Below are 19,795 nucleotides of genomic sequence, written 5' to 3'. Positions count from 1 at the left end.
CCTGATTTATCCAATGTTAAAAGGTGGATTTGACTAAAATATTGTTATTTAGTTGGTTGACTTTGCATTATATTAGATCTAGATGTGGTCAAATATGTTGCTATACAAAAAAGGAGTCTGTGAGAATCAATGCAACTGTTATTCATCACCAAGACAGGTTACTAAGGCTGTAGGTACAGAGTTAGTGATGCTCATGACTGAGGAGAAAGAGGAAAGGGCTACAATGATCAGTTCTCATGAAGAATTCTGTTTGCACAGTATAGATGCTGATTGCAGTCACTTACACTCATCCCCTGGCCTTTGTCATTTTATGTGCTTTTAGCATTCATGTTTCCTTAGTCCTAAGGTTTTTCAGTTACCTCCTATTTCTTTGTTTGTTTGTTTGTTTTTGTTTTTTGTTTTTTGTTTTTTTTTGAGACGGAGTCTCGCTCTGTCTCCCGGGCTGGAGTGCAGTGACCGGATCTCAGCTCACTGCAAGCTCCGCCTCCCGGGTTCACGCCATTCTCCTGCCTCAGCCTCCCGAGTAGCTGGGACTACAGGCGCCGCCACCTTGCCCGGCTAGTTTTTTTGTATTTTATAGTAGAGACGGGGTTTCACCATGTTCGCCAGGATGGTCTCGATCTTCTGACCTCGTGATCCACCCGTCTCGGCCTCCCAAAGTGCTGGGATTACAGGCTTGAGCCACCGCGCCCGGCCAGTTACCTCCTATTTCTAATTCTTTCACCCCAGGCTAACTTTCTTATTCTTGCTCACCCGTTAACAGCTGTGGCATCTCATAGGCAACACTATGGGTTTGGATCCTGTTGGAGCCAGAAAGCCCCCTCCATGGCAAGACCTTCCATCTGCTAGGTGCCTGTTTGCATAAGATTTTAAAAACCCATTTATTTAAATAATACTTCCAGCTTTCACAGGTTTCCTTGCTTCAAAGAGAGATATTTAATGCAACCTCTGGCTTCCAGATTCTTCATACACCTGGATATATTTATTGCTATTCTAACTCTTCACTCCTAGCATTGCCTTAAGTACTTCAGAAAAAACAAAACAAAACAAAACAAAACAAAAACACACACAAAAAAACACTTTTGTTCTTGTCTAAAACGGTTTAAATATTAAGCTCTTCAAAATATATTGTTCATTTTAGTAACAATCTACTTAACAAATAGTTGAGATAGTAACCTCTCAAATTAATTCAACCCTGCTTGCAGGTGAATTCTATGTAAATCAAGCAAAACTTAGGTGTGAGTGATGTTTCAATGACACTGTTTTTGGTGGCTGCACACATACCTGATCAAAGTGGAATTATCTTCTTCAAATGTCTTTAAATAAATGAATTGAATGAATGTATCTAAATGAAAACATTACTAAAGAGGGCTGACCTAGCAAAAAGTTTATATGTAAAGTATCTCAACAGTGACAACTACTTGAAGACTGCTCCAAAGATATCTAGAAATAGAGCATCTTTAAGTATTTGAAGGCCTACAGTCTGCCTTACCCAAACTCAAGCAGTCTCAGCAGATTCTCTTTCCAAAGTTTTTCAACAACCCCACTGCCTTCCCCTGTTTTGCTTTTTTTTTTTTTTAACTGTAAGTTCTGGAATACATGTGCAGAATGTGCAGGTTTGTTACATATGTATACATGTGCCCTGGTGGTTTGTTGTACCCATCAACCCATCATCTAGGCTTTAAGCCCTGCATGCATTAGGTATTTGTCCTAATGCTCTCCCTCCCCTTGATCCCCACCCCCTGACAGGCCCCAGTCTGTGAGGTTCCCCTCCTGTGTTCATGTGTTCTCATTGTACAACTCCCACTTATGAGTGAGAACATGCGGTGTTTGGTTTTCTGTTCCCGTGTTAGTTTGCTGAGAATGATGGTCTCCAGCTCCATCCATGTCTCTGCAAACGACATGAACTCACTGTTTTTTATGGCTGCATAGTATTCCATGGTGTATATGTGACACATTTTCTTTATCCAGTCTATCACTGATGGGCATTTGGGTTGGTTCCAAGTCTTTGCTATTGTAAATAGTGCTGCAATAAACATACATGTGCATGTATCTTTATAGCAGAATGATTTATAACCCTTTGGGTATATACCCAATAATGGGATTGTTGGGTCAAATGGTTTTTCTGGTTCCAGATCCTTGAGGAATTGCAACACTGTCTTCCACATGGTTGAACTAATTTACACTCTCATCAACAGTGTAAAAGTGTTCTTGTTTCTCCACATCCTCTCCAGAATCTGTTGTTTCTTGACTTTTTAATGATCGCCATTCTAACTGGCATGAGATAGTATTTCATTGTGATTTTGATTTGTGTTTGTCTTTTTACTTTTAACTCTGACTCTTCTAACTACCCCTACCTCCTACTACCATACTCAACAGTGGTATTTCCAGACCAAGCTTTCCAGAAGCATAATGTAGGACTTAGAATATTGCTGGCATTCTGCTAGCATATAATTTTCACTTTTAGTGATATCTATTCCTTCACATTTTAGAGTATATTGAATGTATACATATGCCTCCTATATTGTTTTTAATGCATGCTGGCAAAATTGCTAACTATGCATAGCAAGATTACAACTTATTGTAGAATAGAGATTGTTCATATTTGTGTCAGTTATAAGAAATAAGTGAAAATCCTTTTATCAATAAGAAATAAATTTAGTTCATTTTCCAGTCAGAAAACTTTATCTGAGAGCAATATTATAAAAGCAGTGCCAGTGATTAACTACCTGCAATGATCTTCTCTTCCACATGGCAGCATGTAAGCATTAGGGAAAGAATGAATTTCTCAGTTATAGGATGTATTTGTAAAAAAGGAAAAGATGTAAAAGATACAAGAAGAGCAAAGTCTTCTTCTCTTTAATAGCTGTTTCCTACTTATAGGGGCAGGAAATAGTCATAGGCACTAGAGCCATTTCCCCTTATTTGGGATCAAAAGCTGTAACCAAAGTCTATAACCAAAGATATATGGGACTCCATTGTCTCCTTGAAAGTTCCTGAGTAGGAAAATGAGGCAGAATTTTAACAGGGAGGAAGAATATTCTAGGAAGGAATAGGAAGGCTGAGTTTTCCATATGACCCATCTAGGGGGTTCAGACTCTTTCCTAGGAGCCCCTACCTCACCAAAACTATCCAAGCAATGGTCCAAATTTTCAAGTCATAAAATAAATTTGACAAGAGATCTCAGTTTGAACTGATGATCAAGGAGTTGACTTGCCACTTTGTTAATTTCATGAGACCATAAAATTATTAGAGTTTGGTTTAAAGTTAGAAATTTTTATTTTTATTTATTTTTATTTTAAAAAATGTTTTATAGAGATGGGGTCTCATTTTGTTTCCAAGGCTGGTCTCAAACTCCTGGACTCAAACAATCCTCCCAACTCAGCCTCCTAAAGTGCTAGGATCACAGATGTGAGCCAGTATGCCTAGTCTATAGTTAGAATTTGATTTAAGATTGAGATTGAAGAGAATCTGGGAATTGAATTTAGAAATGCTAAGACTCTTGAAAATCTTACTTTATGGAGCAAGTAATACTCATCAGACTTGTATTCTGCATTAATTTTAGTCAAGGTCAATGTTGTTCTTAGAAATTACCTGTCTTAAATGGAAATTAAAGTTAATGATGTATTATTTTCATTATGCTACCCCTAAAGCCTGGCCTTGATCAAAAAAATAAACAATTAGTAATTAAATATAAGAATAAAAGTATGACCGGACTTCAACATATCGCTTCAGGTCTGGAGCCAGCAAGTAACTAATAGTATTTAATAGGGTGAGAGCTTTACTGTGACTTAGAAAAGAATCAATAATGTAATATCAAAATGTAATGTAATCAAAAATGTCTTTCATTGCTGTTTCTATACTGTGTTAGTTCATATGCATTACTGTAAATGTATACCTGAGACTGAGTAATTTATAAAGAAAAGAGGTTTATTTTAGCTCATGGTTCTGCAGACTGTACAAGCATGGCACCAACACCTGCTCAGCCTCTGATGAGGGCCTAGGAATCTTCCAGTCACTGCAGAAGGTGAAGGAGGAAGCAAGTGTATCACATGGAGAGAGAGGGAACAAGCAAGAGGAGGGTGAGGTGCCACACTCTTTTAGACAATCTGTGAACTCAGAAGTGGAACTCATTCATTACCATGAAAAGGGCACCAGGCCATTCAGGAGGGATCCGCCTCCATTACCCAACATGTTCCTCCAGGCCCCACCTCTAACTTTGGGGATCACATTTCAACATCATATTTGGAGGGGACAAACATCCAAACAGTATTATATACATACATGAGAGAAGGTAAGTAGAAGTATAAAATGAACTGAATGTGTGTCTTATATTCTTGCTATATGAGGACACTTATTTTTATAGCTACATTGTTTGTGGATTTCAGAGTTATTTACCTTAACCTACTGAAGATAGGTTTGCAGAGAACTGCTCCCTCTGTGTACCTAACAGCTCACTTTACCTACACATCATCCATTGATGGCTTGTGCAAATTTCAGTTACATGTTCCTTGAGATCACACCAAACTGTGAAATTTGGTAAAATAACCAAATCTACATAAATGTTAGTAAGTGTCGAAAGTTATTTTCCTATTTCCCTGTCATTTTTTTCCATTCTTTTACAATGATCAATTAATCACAACTTAGGGCCAAATTATGTATCCACAGAATTTTAGAGCTCAGCATGGATATAGAGAAACAAAAATATTAAATTGGTTTCCTCCAATTATATATTACCTTTAAAACAGCCCATTCTTATTTGTAACTTGCCATAAAGTATTTTTTAGAAATATTTTTCTACCATTCTACAAAAAAGTTGTAAATTTTAATACCACTATTTCCTTATTAAAATATATTAAATTTTAGTACTATTCAAGGCAAACAGTACAGGCCCAAAACATCTATGTTAATCCACTGAACCTACTGTCTCTAAAGAAAATAGTACGGGCTGTGCATGGTGGCTCACGCCTGTAATCCCAACACTTTGGGAGGCCAAGGCAGGCGGATCATCTGAGGTCAGGAGTTTGAGACCAGCCTAACCAACACGAAGAAACCTCGTCTCTACTAAAAATACAAAATTAACCGGGCATGATGGCGCATGCCTGTAGTCCCAGCTACTCAGGAGGCTGAGGAGGAGAATCGCTTGAACCCGGGAGGCAGAAGTCGCAGTGAGCCGAGATCATACCATTGCATTCCAGCCTGGGTGACAGAAAAACATGATGGCCATCATTATATCTCAAAATTTATTTTACTAATATTACATTTTAAGGTGTTAGAAAACCCATTGCAATATCATATGAGAAGTTTCTATTCAAAATGATTTAGCTTTTAAGAGTTATCAGATCTGTTATTGGCTAATAATGAGAAAATTATTTTCTTCTAAATCTTTTTATTAGGCACAATCTAAAGCAATTTATCCTTATTTAAAAGCTATGGAAACTTATATAAAATAACAAATAAAAGTTGGTAAATCTTCATTTGCTATTTAACTGGTCTAATGATTATATTTCTAATAACTTTTTTAAATAATTTTTTTGCTTTTTAAATGTTGGAAAAATAATCAAGGTTAAAATATTTAAGCCTTACTCTGTGTCCCTGGCTTCTTTAAATTTTTTTCTCAATTATATGAAGTACCCTGCTATAGCATTATAGCCCTAAGATTTAATGGAGTTTCATTTAATTCTGTGGCCTCAAATTTTTAATGATTGTGAAAAATGATAATATGGATCATGAGATATATATAATAAAAGCATTCGTTGTTTTGTTTGACTCTGTTTAAAGTAACTAAGAACAATACTGTTCTTTTAAGAGCTCACAATGGTAATCTGAAATTTAAAACTGGTCGTGAGTGGCTACACACCATTTCGCATGAAGGCTGGCCTCCATCCTAATTGGTCAGGCAACTGTCTTATTGGTCTGTGTTCATATATGTTGTTTTGAATATCATCCCTGAATATAACTGTACTTTCTCTAAGCCAGTCTCGGCAAAGTGTTGATTTATGAACAAGTACACAAACTGAAACTCATCAATCTGACATCCAAAATGCACTAAAAAGTCATCTTTACTGCAGTCTACAGTGATGGTATTAATTGTGTGTCTTTCAAAGTATCTATGCATTCGAGCAGCAGCTTTCAAATCTCTCTCTTGCTACATCCCTTACTTTCTGGCATGCATATTTTCTCACACTTTCCTGTCTATGCAGGTATTCCTCCTCCACTCCTGCCCACTGCTCCAAACATGCAGAGAATCTCTTCTCTGCTTGACATCTATCAGAGGAGTCTTTCAGTTTAGAGTATGTGCCAACGTTTCTCCATCCTCCTTGAAAGGACTCTGTCATTTGCTTGTCGGTGCTCCTCCAGATCCATCTTGTCTCCTCTTCATCCAGTATTAACAACAACAAAACTCAAGAGTCAAGGAGACAAATACAGAAATATTCCTGAATGAAGAGAATGACAATTTTAAACACTTACATATAATATTTTGCCCCCTTCACACAAAGTAATTGCTAGTTGACACATTTGTTCATACATCACCATTTACAATGTCTTAATAATTATTTGGTTATTTTAAAACTGCTCTGTCCGCTCTTTTTGGAGAAAAGCTCATTTCCACTTTATTTTCCCAAGATACCAAATATGCAGCTTAGTGAATTTTGTTCCTTCTCAGCATTTGTTAGGCATTTATAATTTGTATATGATACCCCAACCTTTCTGGCATGAGACAGTGGCCTTTCCTGCCTGGCCTTGCTACTTCAGAACATCTTGATAAGGTGTTGGGAGAGTGGAGGAAGAGGATGGATTATAAATTTTGCTCTTACTCATTGAATTGTAAACCGCTTGCTCCTGAAAGGTTTCAGTTTGAATTCGCCAGCTTCTAGGACTGCAGAAAATGATTCACTCTGCATGGGAAAGTCTCCTGCGAGGAATAAGAATCACACGTATAACAGACCAAAAGTAAGAATCATTGTTAAGGCACCATTTCCATTGGTGTGGCATTTTCTGAACCAAAAGGCTAGTGCAAGACTGACTCAAAGATAGGCCCGTTACTGTTTTATTTCTTAAAATAGCTATTCTGCAGAAGGTATTCCTCAGAGACATCACCAAATACTGACCCAGGCTATCCTTGCTTAGCTTAGCCTGACAGTTTCAGTATTTTAGTTTTATTGCCTTAGCTGGGGGAAAAAACCCTACTTGCCTTCTCTTAACATATTAATAGTGTGGAAACACGCTGCTGTCACCCTTGCTTCTCAACAGTTTAAGATGAAGTTGTTCTCTAAATGAGTCAGTGTTGACTGGTTGGCTGGCCCTTGTCAGGCTTCAACTGTCAATCATAAAAGAAAAACTTCTCAAGTGCTATGTGAAAAAGCTGTCCTAATACAGCATTGTGCAAAGACGGGCATAAATAAAATATTTGACAACAAGATTTCCTGGAGCTGCTAAAGTTCACGGCTACTGGAGAAGGATATTTTAAGTTATCCAGAGGATTTTCACTAAACATTGCAATATCATTAAGCCGGTAATGACAGTTGAGTGTGATTAGCGTTCTGACAGAGGACAGAATACTAGAGGATATAAGAGGAGTGTCTAAATCAGACATGAGAGATGAAGGCTGGCTTCCCTCATGAAGTCATGTATAAACTAGAACCTGAATGAAAGGTGGGCAAGATTTAGCCAAGCAAAGACGTAAGAGAGACTTTTATCAATGATCTACCTCCCCCAACCTCCTCTTTCAAACAAAGAGCTATAAAAGGGTAAAAGAGTATGCAAATCATCTATGTGCTTAGAGAGGCCCACATAGCTTAGATCCGAACTGAGATAACATAAATTATTAATTTTTTATTTTCATGTTTATGTTACTTTAAGTTCTGGAATACATGTGCTGAATGTGTGGGTTTGTTACACAAGTATACATGTGCCATGGTGGTTTGCTGCACCTATCAACCCGTCATCTAGGTTTTAAGCCCCGCATGCCTGAGATATTTGTGCTAATGCTCTCCCTCCCTTTGCCCCCAACTTCCCAACATAAATTATTTAAGGTCATTGTATGTGCATTGATTACAAATTGGAAGAAATACACCACTGTCAGAAATAGGTCCTCACTAGCACCATGAGGCCATTAGGACCTTCAGGAATAAATACCTAAGTCAGAGGGCCAAACTCATCAGTTTAGAAACTGGCTCAAAACTAATTCTTCCCCGCAGAGAGAACGACTCATTTTGTGGTCATTTTTTCTCTTATTTGACCTGACAATAATAGACAGAAACAGCCACCTTTCCTCAATCTAAACACAGGGCAACTGCACACTGTCCTGCCAAAGATTTCAAGACTGAATGTGTTTATCTCATTTCACAAATAGTTTGTACCTCCTGTCTATGGTTTTCCAAAATATTATCCTCCTATGTTGTGCCTCCTCATGCCACTGACTTAAGCTTTCAAAGCATACCCCCAGTGACATGGCTGTTCCCATAGCATTTTCAAAGGATATTTATTCCCTCTTTACCCGTATCAAGTGATAGGCTCAATGTTGTCACTTTCTATTTCATTGTGCAAACCATTGTGCATGAGTCCTCTTTACTTAGTAACTCATTCCTTCTGGAACTTTCCCTCTCTTCCTCCTCTTCACAGTCGTCTATCACAGCTGGGCTCACTCCTTTCTATCTACCTCTCACACAAGAAACTCAACATACTGGACTTTCAGTTTCTTTGTTTTCTTTAGTTGTGTGGAGAAAATATATCATATAGACAAAATAATGTTTAAACTGTTTCTGTTCATTTCAATAAGAATAATATAATGAACACCTACATACCAACACTGATAGTCCTCTGGTTAAGGAATGGATCTTTCCTTAAAGCCAGTTGTGTGCCCATCTCCATCATGTCTTTGGCAGCACACCCCCCCATCACCCCTTGCCTATTATTTCTATTCATTTGTCTTCATTGTACCACCTATGAATAATCAAAAGAATTTATTGTTTTTAACTTTGTTCATTCTTGAGCATTATACACATGAAATTATACTATATGTATTTTTGTGTGCATACAACAACTTTGTAGGGTAAGTTCGGGTTAAATCTCAAAATCTTGACATAGGGGCTGTGATGGCTATTGTTTACTCATTTCATTTTTGGATAGTACTAAATTGTGTGACTACACCACAATTTAGTAATCTGCTCTATATTAGTTGTAAAAATGGTCAAAGGAAAATATCTAAAATAAATTTTTTAAATGCATTACAGAAATTAGCATGAAAATTGGTAGAGGTTCTAACATATATATAACTGGAGATTCAGAAGGAGGAGGGAGATATAAAAGAGTAGAAGAAATATTTAAAGAGATGATGACAGAACTTTTCAAAACCAGTTATTTTGGACTGAATGCTTATGTCCCCCTACAAATTCACATGTTGAAGCCCTAACCCCCATTGTATTGGTATTTGGAGAAGGGGCCTTTGAAGGTAATCAAGTTCAAAAAAATCATGAGGATGGTGCCCTCATGATGGATTAGCATCCTCATAATAAGAGGAAAAGAGACCAGAGCTCTCTCTCTCTTTCTGCTGTTTGAGAATACAGCAAAAAAGCAGTTGTCTGTAAAACAGGAAGAGGACCCTCACCAGGAACCTAATTATACTGTCACCCTGATTTTGGACTTGCAGCTCCAGAACTGTGAGAAATAAGTGTTTGTTGTTTAAGCTACCCAGTTTATGGTATTCTGTTACACCAGTGCAAACTGACTAAGACACCAATTAGAGAAGCCCTAGGAACCCAAACAGGCTAGTAATAAACAAAACCACAACTAAGGGTACCTAGTAAAGTTACTTATACCAGTTAACATCAATTTTCCTACTCCATCATGGCTATGGTCTCACTCCAAGAAGGGTTTAAAAGAGAAGACTTCACAGATCTGAGTTCAGACACCATGTTCCTAGAATTTCCCTTTAATGCACATAGATTAAATTAAGAAACTACATTTTATTTCTAAAGTAGAAATATTACCATGACATTCTCCTGCTCAAAATTCTTTAGTGATTCCTGTTGGTCCAGTATAACACTCATTGCCTAAAACTACTATTTCACTTGATAAAATTATACACATGCTTTAAAACTCAAAATCGAGGTTAATTTTTTATTGCTGTGTTTTCTAACTTCCTACTCCCATTCTGGGTGAGCTACTGACACTCTCTAGGTCTATAGCACACATGACAGCACTTACGCTATTCAATTATGCTTGTTAACTGGTATCTCCTCATCCCTCCACACACATATACTCTAATATAAACCTCTTGAAATCAGGACGATGTATTTTACATCTGAATCTCCAGTATTTAGGACAATCATAATGCTTTATAAATATCTGAGGGTAAATGAAAGGCTTAATGACTACTCCTTTGGGCAGCATCTTGGCTGCTGTGTTACAATCACTTATTCTGATTTTGGACTATTACCCACTTCTGAGTTGCAATATGCCTGGTAGTCAAGCATAAACAACTAGTAAGCTCAAAGCAAAATGATCAAACCAAAAAATCACTTTTGAGCAAACCAACAAATAAATTGAATTTTGTTTAAAAAAATGCTTTTGAAGACTAAGCCATTTTCCCTATATCCAGACTCCTTAGCAAGATCTAAAAGAGCGTAAGTTACAGTTTGCCGAATTATGTAGATACACTGCATATAGCATACTAAACATTTTAATTTTACTTTTATTAAAACTGAAGATCATCTTCCTTATTAAAGTTTTTGCAAAATCAAACTGTTGAGATGAAATGTAACACCTTCATTTGTATCAAGCTATCCAATAAACCAAATAAAACACTTTGCTGTTTGGTGTGCCTGATGAATATATTCAATGCTTTCAAGTGGTAAAGACGTGTCATAGATGTTGCTGTTGCTCCATGCAGATCTCCTTGATCAGGCAGGCCTATGCACACCACTGCCACTGTTGGCTGTTACCCACAGATTTTCTTTATTCAGGGAATGACTTTAGTTGTACATTCCCTCTGACCTTCTTCCACATTAACTATTGACTAATTGATAGGCCCACTTTCCTCAAGATGGAAACCACGTTCATGCGTAATTCCTATCCAAAGCTTCTCAGGGGATCAGACTGAAGCTGGACTTCAACTAAAGGGCAACCTTGCTTAGCTCCTTCTCCTGACCTAGGATACTTCCTTCATTCTCTTTCTCCAGAGAGTGCACCCTCCATAAGCAACTTGAATGAAAATCCCTCCTCAAACTCTGCTTGTAGGGAAACTCATCTAAGACAAACTATTCTAACTAATAAATTGTCAAATATTTTAGAAGTCATTGCCTATTTAGTTTGGTAAGAACAGTACAGTATTCCTGACTTTTCTTACAATAATTGGAGAAAATAATGATTGGAGAAAAATAATACTCAAGAGTTGTAGGTGAGATACAGGTGGGGAAAATCTTTGAGAAATGAGAGAAAAGGAAAAATGCAAGTAGAACGGCAATTGGATCCAATTCAGCATGTGCCATAGCTGAATAAGTACAGTTTCAGAAAAAAATAAGAGGGGTATATTATAAAGAAAATAATTTCAAAACATTCTAGAGGGATATCTGAAGGATATGCGTTTTCTCCTTGGAATACTCACCAAGTGTTCAGTAAGAGAGATGAGAAAAGATTAATGACAAGGAATGCTGTTACAAACATTTAGGAAAGAAATGTCATTGAATTCTTCCACAATCACACTAGAAAAAAGATGATGGAGCCAACGTAACATGCTTTCAGTCACTATATTCTCAATTTTCAACTTAGAATTCCATACTGAACTGTACTCTCAATCTAACATGAAGGTAGAATATGTACGTTTTTAAATATGCAATTCTCAAGTTCTCAAAAGATTAATCAGAAAGCTTGTATCCTTTGCCAGGAAGCTTCTAAAGGATATATTTTAACAAAATGAAGATGTAAATCAAGAAAAATTCCAGAACATCAAGGATGCCTCATGGAAAGGCAAATGAAATCCCAGGATCATGATAAAGAGGGGCTCCAAAGACATATTCTGAAAGTTAGAACATATTTGAAATAAATTTATTTTTCTCAGAAAGAGTTTAGAGATGAGTAAGTGAAATGTACACTGAAAATATGCAAAGAAAAAAGAAAATTATTGAACCAAAGCAAAACAAAAAGCTACTCAAGAATATAACAATTTCAGGAATTTGGATGTGTCTTGCTCCTACATACACAAAATTCTATTTACATGCTGTGCTCATCCAATTCAAATTTTCTAAATATATCTATCTTCTGGCCTATCAATGGTTTCTCATAAAGAATAGAAGGACCAAAAGGACAGTGTGCAAAATCTTAAACTCCAAATGACATCTTAATCTATGCCAGACTCTGCCTCCAAGGTAAGTTCTGAAAAACCTATTCTATTTTTCCACATAGTTCTAATAAACTGCATCTATCTGGCCTGGTTATAAGATGTCAACATCAGAATGTTTCTATCCTAGTTGTGTTTATCTAACAATGATGGGAAAAACTAAAAGTAAAAAATAATAAGTTAGCAATGAGATAGATGAGGTTCTACATTATTCAGTCTTTGCTAAACCAATATATATTACCTTCATACTTCTTAGCAAGTTTTTTTTTCCTGTTTGACCTACTTCATAAAGCTTTACATAAAACAAAATTGATATAATTCTAGGTATAAATAAATGTGTCCATATAACATGTTTCTGAATGAAATATAGAAAGAAAAATTTCTTTTTATACCTATGGGTATTAAAAATAGACAAGTTTAGGTAACTAGGTAATCATTGTATTGCTTATTTGTAATATGGGTAAAACCTTGTGATTTTACAAATTGAGGTGGCATAAGAACTACTGAGAACTACAGAAAAAATTACAATGTCAATATAACATGGATGTCAAGGGAGAACAGTACACAACAGAAAGTTTATATCTGTACAAAATGACCTACTTCATATAAGATAACATTAAATTACTGCAGGGATGAGTGTCAGACAATATAAAATGCCTATTTGTCCCATGCAACCTACTTTTACTTTGAGCTTTTCTGAATGATTTCTTATCACAGAAACTACAGTTCATGGTCACACTAATTTAAACACATGTACTATACAAAATTATGTGTAATTTTCATTGTGATATTTATTTTAGGTATGGATTTTTTTGTCTTGAGGATTCTTTTTAACAGGCATGGTGTTGAGAGAATGATTTCTAAATAGTTTATCATGTTTTAACAATCGTGAATGGTGCAAACCCGTACTTTTTTTCAGCAGTTTAATCACAGAAATTCCAGGTAGGCATTGGTTGTAGATAGTTTAAACCCTTCCTCTTTATTAAGTTCATTCCCATTTATTTCTGTAATTTTGTTACTGTAAGCCATGGGTTTTCACTATAATAATTTTAATCAGCTTACTGATTATTTAAATTATATTTGATGATTGGAGTATATTGATTTCATACCTGTATCACTCTACTCACGGTCTTTTCACTGCCCAGAAATGCCTCAAACTACATCTCTGTAGTTCTAAATTCTGACTACCTATTCCTATTAAAATGTCAGTTTCTCCACAAAATCACCTCTGATCCCTCAGCCCAGAAGGAATTTCTTCCTGTCCCTAAAATCATAGCAGTTTAGCTTTGTCACCTGAAACAACACCCAACATTTTCCATCTTGCACTTTGCCCTAGAATCCCTCTTTGAGGGATGAAGATTTCATTATTTATCCGTTTAAACTTCAAGTATTTATTCTATTGGAAAATTCATGGCATTTGCTTAAGAAAATCTCTGGAAAAACAGGCACTTGAAAAATCCATACATTTGTATCCTGACCATGAAAAGCAGTGGCCAGAAATAAGTGTTATTTTCAACATATGGCTTAAATTAAGCCGTCGATCGTAAAAGCTGGGATTATTTAAACAAATGACTGCTTCGGACATCTGTTACCAACTGATGCCGCACAAGTACTACAAAATCTCCCTCTGTATAATTCCTTAAACATGGAATGGGAGTAAAAGCAGGAGGTGGATGGCAACTTCCCTACATGCAATCAATAGGCTGATTTTAGAGACTCACTTTATACTCTCATTCCTCTCAGACCTACCCAAGTCTCATAACACAAGCAATTAATTATACAACTTCAGAGATCTAAATCTAGTTTCTCCTAATAAAATGGTTAGGGACAATTTTCAGGTACTTCATTAAGAAGAGAGGAAGTGAGATAGAAAGAAATTTGAAGAGAAATCAAGAAAGAGAGAAAGAGAGAGAGATTATAATAGTTTCTGAAAGCGTTATTGTTTTCTATTTCCTATTAAACCTACAATCCATCTTGAAATGATTTGCTTTGCATGGTATAAGTAGGGAATTGCCACTTATTTTTATTTCTATCTAGACCTTTAACCCAGCACCATGTGTTAAAATGACCATTCTTTTCCCCCTGCACTGCCATGTCACCTTTGTTACAAATCAAATGATCATATACATGTGATTTCTGAAACAGTTATTCTGCTCCATTGCTCAGTTTGTCTACCCTTCTGTTAATACTTTAGTCTTAACTACTATTGTCAAATAATAAATCTTATATCTGGTATATAAATCTTCCAGCTTTGTTCTTGCTCAAGATTGCCTTGATTCATAGCCTTTGATTTTCCATGAAAACATTAGAAATAACTTGTCAATTTTCCCCAGACAAACCCTGCTAGAATTGTGATTGCAATAAACTGGAGAAAAGTGACTTCTTAAAAACATTTAATCTTCAATCCCATTTATATGACATATTATTTCATAATCAAATTAAACTAAATTATTATTTAGACATAGGTTGTGGTCAATAATTCCTCCCAACCTCCTTGTTTGCCTATTACTGTAAAAGTTGATAAATACAAATATTCAATTTTCTAATGTCCTTTATGGCCAGGAGCATCATGTGACATGGTGCTGACTTACGGGACACAAAAGGAAAACTAAAAAGCCTTTTACATGCTTAATAAAAAGGAAGAAATGTGACTAGCACTATATTTTCCTTTTGGTTATGTCTTAAATGCCTGAGGGATTAATTCAACCATCCAAAGAAATTACCAGCCCAGACACCAATGAACCAAGCTAAGGCCAATTGCGGAATACCTTCAAGTTATTACTACATTAAGAAAAAAACTTTATTTATCTATATTTAAGTTAAGGTTAGCTAGGGAGAATCTATTGCCAACTAATACTAACATATTGGAGGGGAAAAAGAAAAGTACCAGATTAGAAAACTATGCCTTTTTTCTAGTCTTTCATAACTAAAACTTCTAATAAAAAAATACAGAGCTTTCATTCTACTATAAATTATAAGTAAGTGCTAAAGAACTCCTCTAAATGATAATATTATTTTCTAGGTTATCTATAAAATCTGCATACATTAAAAATTATTAGAACATTGATTCTTACTGCAATGTTTTGTTTGACTCCAAAAAAGGAACTGTAATATTTCTTTCTTCTGACTAAAAATTTTATGAGTTACTCCCAATATCTCTGATTTTTAAGACGAATAAAACAAAAACTCTTATGGATGGTAAACAGTGTTCTTACTTTAAATATTTATTCATTTACAATGAATTAGTGATTTACCAACTATTACTGACTGCTTCTGCTTTCAATTATTTTTCAATATTAATATTTTGAAACATTTCAATATATATTTTATTTACTTACATTTTATAACTACATGCAAATAACAAAGTATTCCAAAAATTATTCCAAATAGCATGTGCTAAATAAAAGCAAAATGCATCCAGGCACTAATATGTATTTCATAGATATGAATTTATATTTATTTGAAAAGTTGCAACAGAATCACCTCTCAAAGACATGGAATTATTTTCCCAGAATTCTTGGATCCATAAAGACTTATATTTAAAATTTTTCTCTAAATACTACATTTATGCTTATTTGGAACAATCACCCTGTGTCAATTTGAGTCACTAAAAGATCTCTGCTTATGGTAATTTGGAAGGCATTTTGCCAGGGTAGTACTAATAAAAAATGGAACTAATGAAACCAAACTATACTCCATAGCCCCCAAGGTACGACTTTATACCTACCTGGGCAGAAATACCTATGGTAGGTTTCAAAACAATTCTATAAAGAAACTATATTCTTTAGGCACAAGTTTTTTTCACAATTGGAATCTAAAATAAAATAACAAAAGGAGATGACTAATTGTTCATGGTAATTTGTACTGTATTTATTACTAGCTAGAGAACATACATTCATAATATAATCATCCCTATACATTTTCAGAGAAAAATGCATACTCCTAAGGTGCCATGAAAATTGACCCATAGTTCTACTTATTTGATAGAATGTGTGTCTAGCCCACAACTTGATTTATCTGATCTTTTCAATACTATGAATGCAGTCCAGATAATGCTATTTTTATTTTTGTTAACTTTTAAGTTCAGGGGTGCATGTGCAGGCTTGTTACATAAGTAAACTTGTGCCATGTGGGTTTGTTGCTCAGATTATTTAATCACTCAGGTATTAAGCCTAACACCCATCAGTTATCTTTCTGGTCCTTTCCCTCCTCCCACCCTCCACCTTCCGAAAGGTCCCAGTACGTGTTGTTTCCCTCTAGGTGTGTGTGTTCTCATCATTTAGCGACCACTTATAAGTGAGAACATGTGGTATTTGGTTTTCTGTTCCTGCATTAGTTTGCATTAGTAACCAATATAGCATGGTACTGATATAAGAATAGACACATAAACCTATGGAACAGAATAGAGAACCCAAAAATAGGACCGCACACCTACAACTATCTGATCTTCCACAAACCTGACAAAAACAATGGGGAAACAATTCTCTATTCAGTAAATGGTGCTGGGATAACTGGCTAGCCATATGCCGAAAATTGAAAGTGGACCCCTTCTTTATACAAAAATTAACTCGAGATAGATGAAAGACAGATAATACTACTTTTATATTGTCTGTTATCCCACTACAAATTCAAAACTCATTTTGAAAAGTTCAAAGAATTTTCTCATAAGTGAATAAATTGCTAAAATCTATAACAACATGTAACACCCAGGTCCGCTGGATTGCAGAAAATAATGAATCATTCTTTCTCTTCCTCATACCAATTGCTCCTCTCCACTAATACTCGTCTTTTTCTTCTTTATTTTTAGAGCTTAGACTGTATTCCTTAAAGTTAATTGAGCTTTTGATTCAACATTAAATTTTCTGACTTATCGAAGTTTTAAATTCAAATTATTATAGGACTATGTAGGTAATGGAATGCAAATTGTAAAAATAGGTCAGGTGTGATAAAATAGAGAACACATGTCCTATCTAAAGAGGGCAATGTCTAGTGAGTTATTCTTTTGAGAATTGGGGCGCAGTTTTGCCAGAACTTAATTTTCAAGAGAAGTCATAATTATTTCAATAACTGGTGGGTTTTGCGGTGAAATAGTCTAATTGTAAATGCTGGTGACTAATTCAACCTTAGTAAGAAACAAACAACTGCAGTACGCAGGATGATACTTAGATTAAATGATATATATTTGTGTGCTGTAGTCAGTCTTAAGCTTTTTACTTCTATGCATTATGGATATAATCAGTGGAATGTGTACAATTACATCATTCTTTGTTCTTCCCACATATTAAAGTATTTGTTTTTCTGGGGAAGCAGAAAAATTCTGCAGTTGCTCCTTGTCAACAATGAAACTAAATCCTGTATAATTTTAATGCATAGCATTTATTCTCAACCGGGCACAATTTTGCCCCCTAGGGGACATTTGGCAATGTTTCCTGACATTTTTGGTTGTCATGAGAGGAAGAAGGTCAGGGCACTATTAGCATCTAGTGAGTAGAAACTAGGAACACTGTTAATCATTCTACAATGCACAAGACAGCCCACAATAAAGACTTATCCAGCACTGAATATCAATAGCACTAAGGTTGAGAAATCATAGTTTATAAGACTCCCTGATCCTCAATATTTCCTAAAATTCCTATGGAAGCATAAGAAATGTATGTATGAGAAATGGAATTGAGATAATTAGATTAAAAGGTGTGAAGTGACTTTAAGAAACGTTTCAGGTTCCTGGATACATAACCAAAATGTATAGATCCAGGAGTCTTGCTCCACGTAAATTCAGGAATAATTTAATGGGTCAGATCTCTTACTTGAAAAGTTTCTTGCATTTTCTAGTTCATAATCACTGTGAATTATTTGCTTGTGCTTTCTATAGAAATGTCTATTTCCTATTTCAGGGACAGTGGGTACAGCTGTAATGTTTTTAAGGTTTAAGAAATCACTAGAATTAGTCGGATTTTCTTAATGACTTCTGACAAGCATCAAACTCATCTAGACTGAGGAATTTTGAATTTTAAAAATTTCAGTTCATCTTAATCTATGGCCAAATACACCATCAATTTCACTCAATTTATTCCTTACGTGCAAGATTGGGGAAGCTTAACTTATTTCAAATATCTACTGGTGTCTATATAGATATTCTTGTAGGTTTTTTTTTGTTTGGTTTGGTTTGGTTTGGTTTGGTTTGGTTTGGTTCTGTGAATAGTATTTAATTAGAGTCACTGATATTTTTCCTTTTGCCAGTTTATTTATTTATCCTCCACATAGATGCAGGATTTATGTGATTTCACATTATTTAAATGGTAGCTATAGGCCCAAGAATCCTTGTAGTTCAAAGCTAACTAAAGATTTCAGGCCTTTCCATCTTTCTAAAATTAAAAGACCTTGAAAGAGAAAAATTTTATATTCTAGCCAAGGATAAAAATTATGAGAATTTTTTTACTCTTAGCAATATGCAATCTCTAACATTCAGAAAGGTTAGAAATCAAGGGTTTTGTAAAATTATGTTATTAACTTTAAAAAACAATTTTACCATAATATAGAGATATATGGACATGCTATACAGAGTTGTGAATAGTTCCAGAAAACTGTGGTTCCTTGAAACTTCTGAACATATAGAGTGCAGGGATAGTGTAATCACATATCTGTTGCACAAATTCAGGAATACTAGCCCTTCTTTCCCATTTCTTCAAACTCAAGGTAATTAATTTAGTACACATAAATTAATGCACTGCTTTATGCCATACAACTTCTGTGGATAATAGCATGGAAGAAAACCATTTTCTCACACAGAATATTCATTAATGCTCTTTCTTTTGTTTATTCAGGAGACATCACTAATTTATGAAGTTTCAAGTAAAAGAATCAGTTCATATGTGCATATATACAGCTTTATTAATTCTTAAATTATTACGAGTACTTAAATATAGTCACACTGAATACTAAAAAGAATACAATTCATTCTTAATTAGATCAGCTTGGATTATCTCCACTTTAAAAAAATTATTTCATTAAACCATTTTGAAAGTTTGGATGTCCTAGGCATTTTAATTCAGGTCTGCCTCGGTACTGTCTTTATATCTGAACATTGGTTCTCCACCTTAGGCCCCACACCTCCAGAAATGCACACTTCCAAGTGCCTTCCTCAAAATTTTCTAAGTCCCCCTCCTATGCCTGGGATGGTTTGGGGCCACCAGTCCCATGTGAGTGTAGTCCAGACTGAGCATAGACATAAATCCTAGCACCTGAATGTTTACTTGGGGTATTTTGCGACACTTTATTCAGTACATAGACTCAACTGGATGCTCTGAGAGGCTCTAGGACTCACTCAATCTATATGGTCTTTCTGGGTATCATGGTTGAGCATCAGGCCTATAAAGACAGCCTGGCAAAAATATTGCTTCAGCTGTTTGTTGAGATATTTATTCCATGGGATCTCACAGAATTGAGCTACCATAA

At 35.4% G+C, this 19,795-nt stretch overlaps 1 long non-coding RNA gene across 1 annotated transcript in view; it reads right to left on the bottom strand.

Moving 5' to 3' along the window:
* Window positions 1-6,025: 6,025 nt before the first annotated feature.
* LOC123572232 (uncharacterized) overlaps window positions 6,026-19,795 on the bottom strand; it is a 30,086-nt gene continuing 16,316 nt past the window's right edge. The window contains exons 3-4 of the long non-coding RNA XR_006696614.2: window positions 6,819-6,916; window positions 6,026-6,437 (exon numbers count right to left, since the gene is read on the bottom strand). This is a non-coding gene — a long non-coding RNA (uncharacterized lncRNA). The remainder of the gene's footprint in view (window positions 6,438-6,818; window positions 6,917-19,795) is intronic.

This window comes from Macaca fascicularis, chromosome 3, assembly GCF_037993035.2.
Source record: "Macaca fascicularis isolate 582-1 chromosome 3, T2T-MFA8v1.1".
Lineage (NCBI taxonomy): Eukaryota > Metazoa > Chordata > Mammalia > Primates > Cercopithecidae > Macaca > Macaca fascicularis.
Note: the sequence above shows the minus strand (reverse complement) of the source record. Positions and strands in the feature narration are given on the sequence as shown.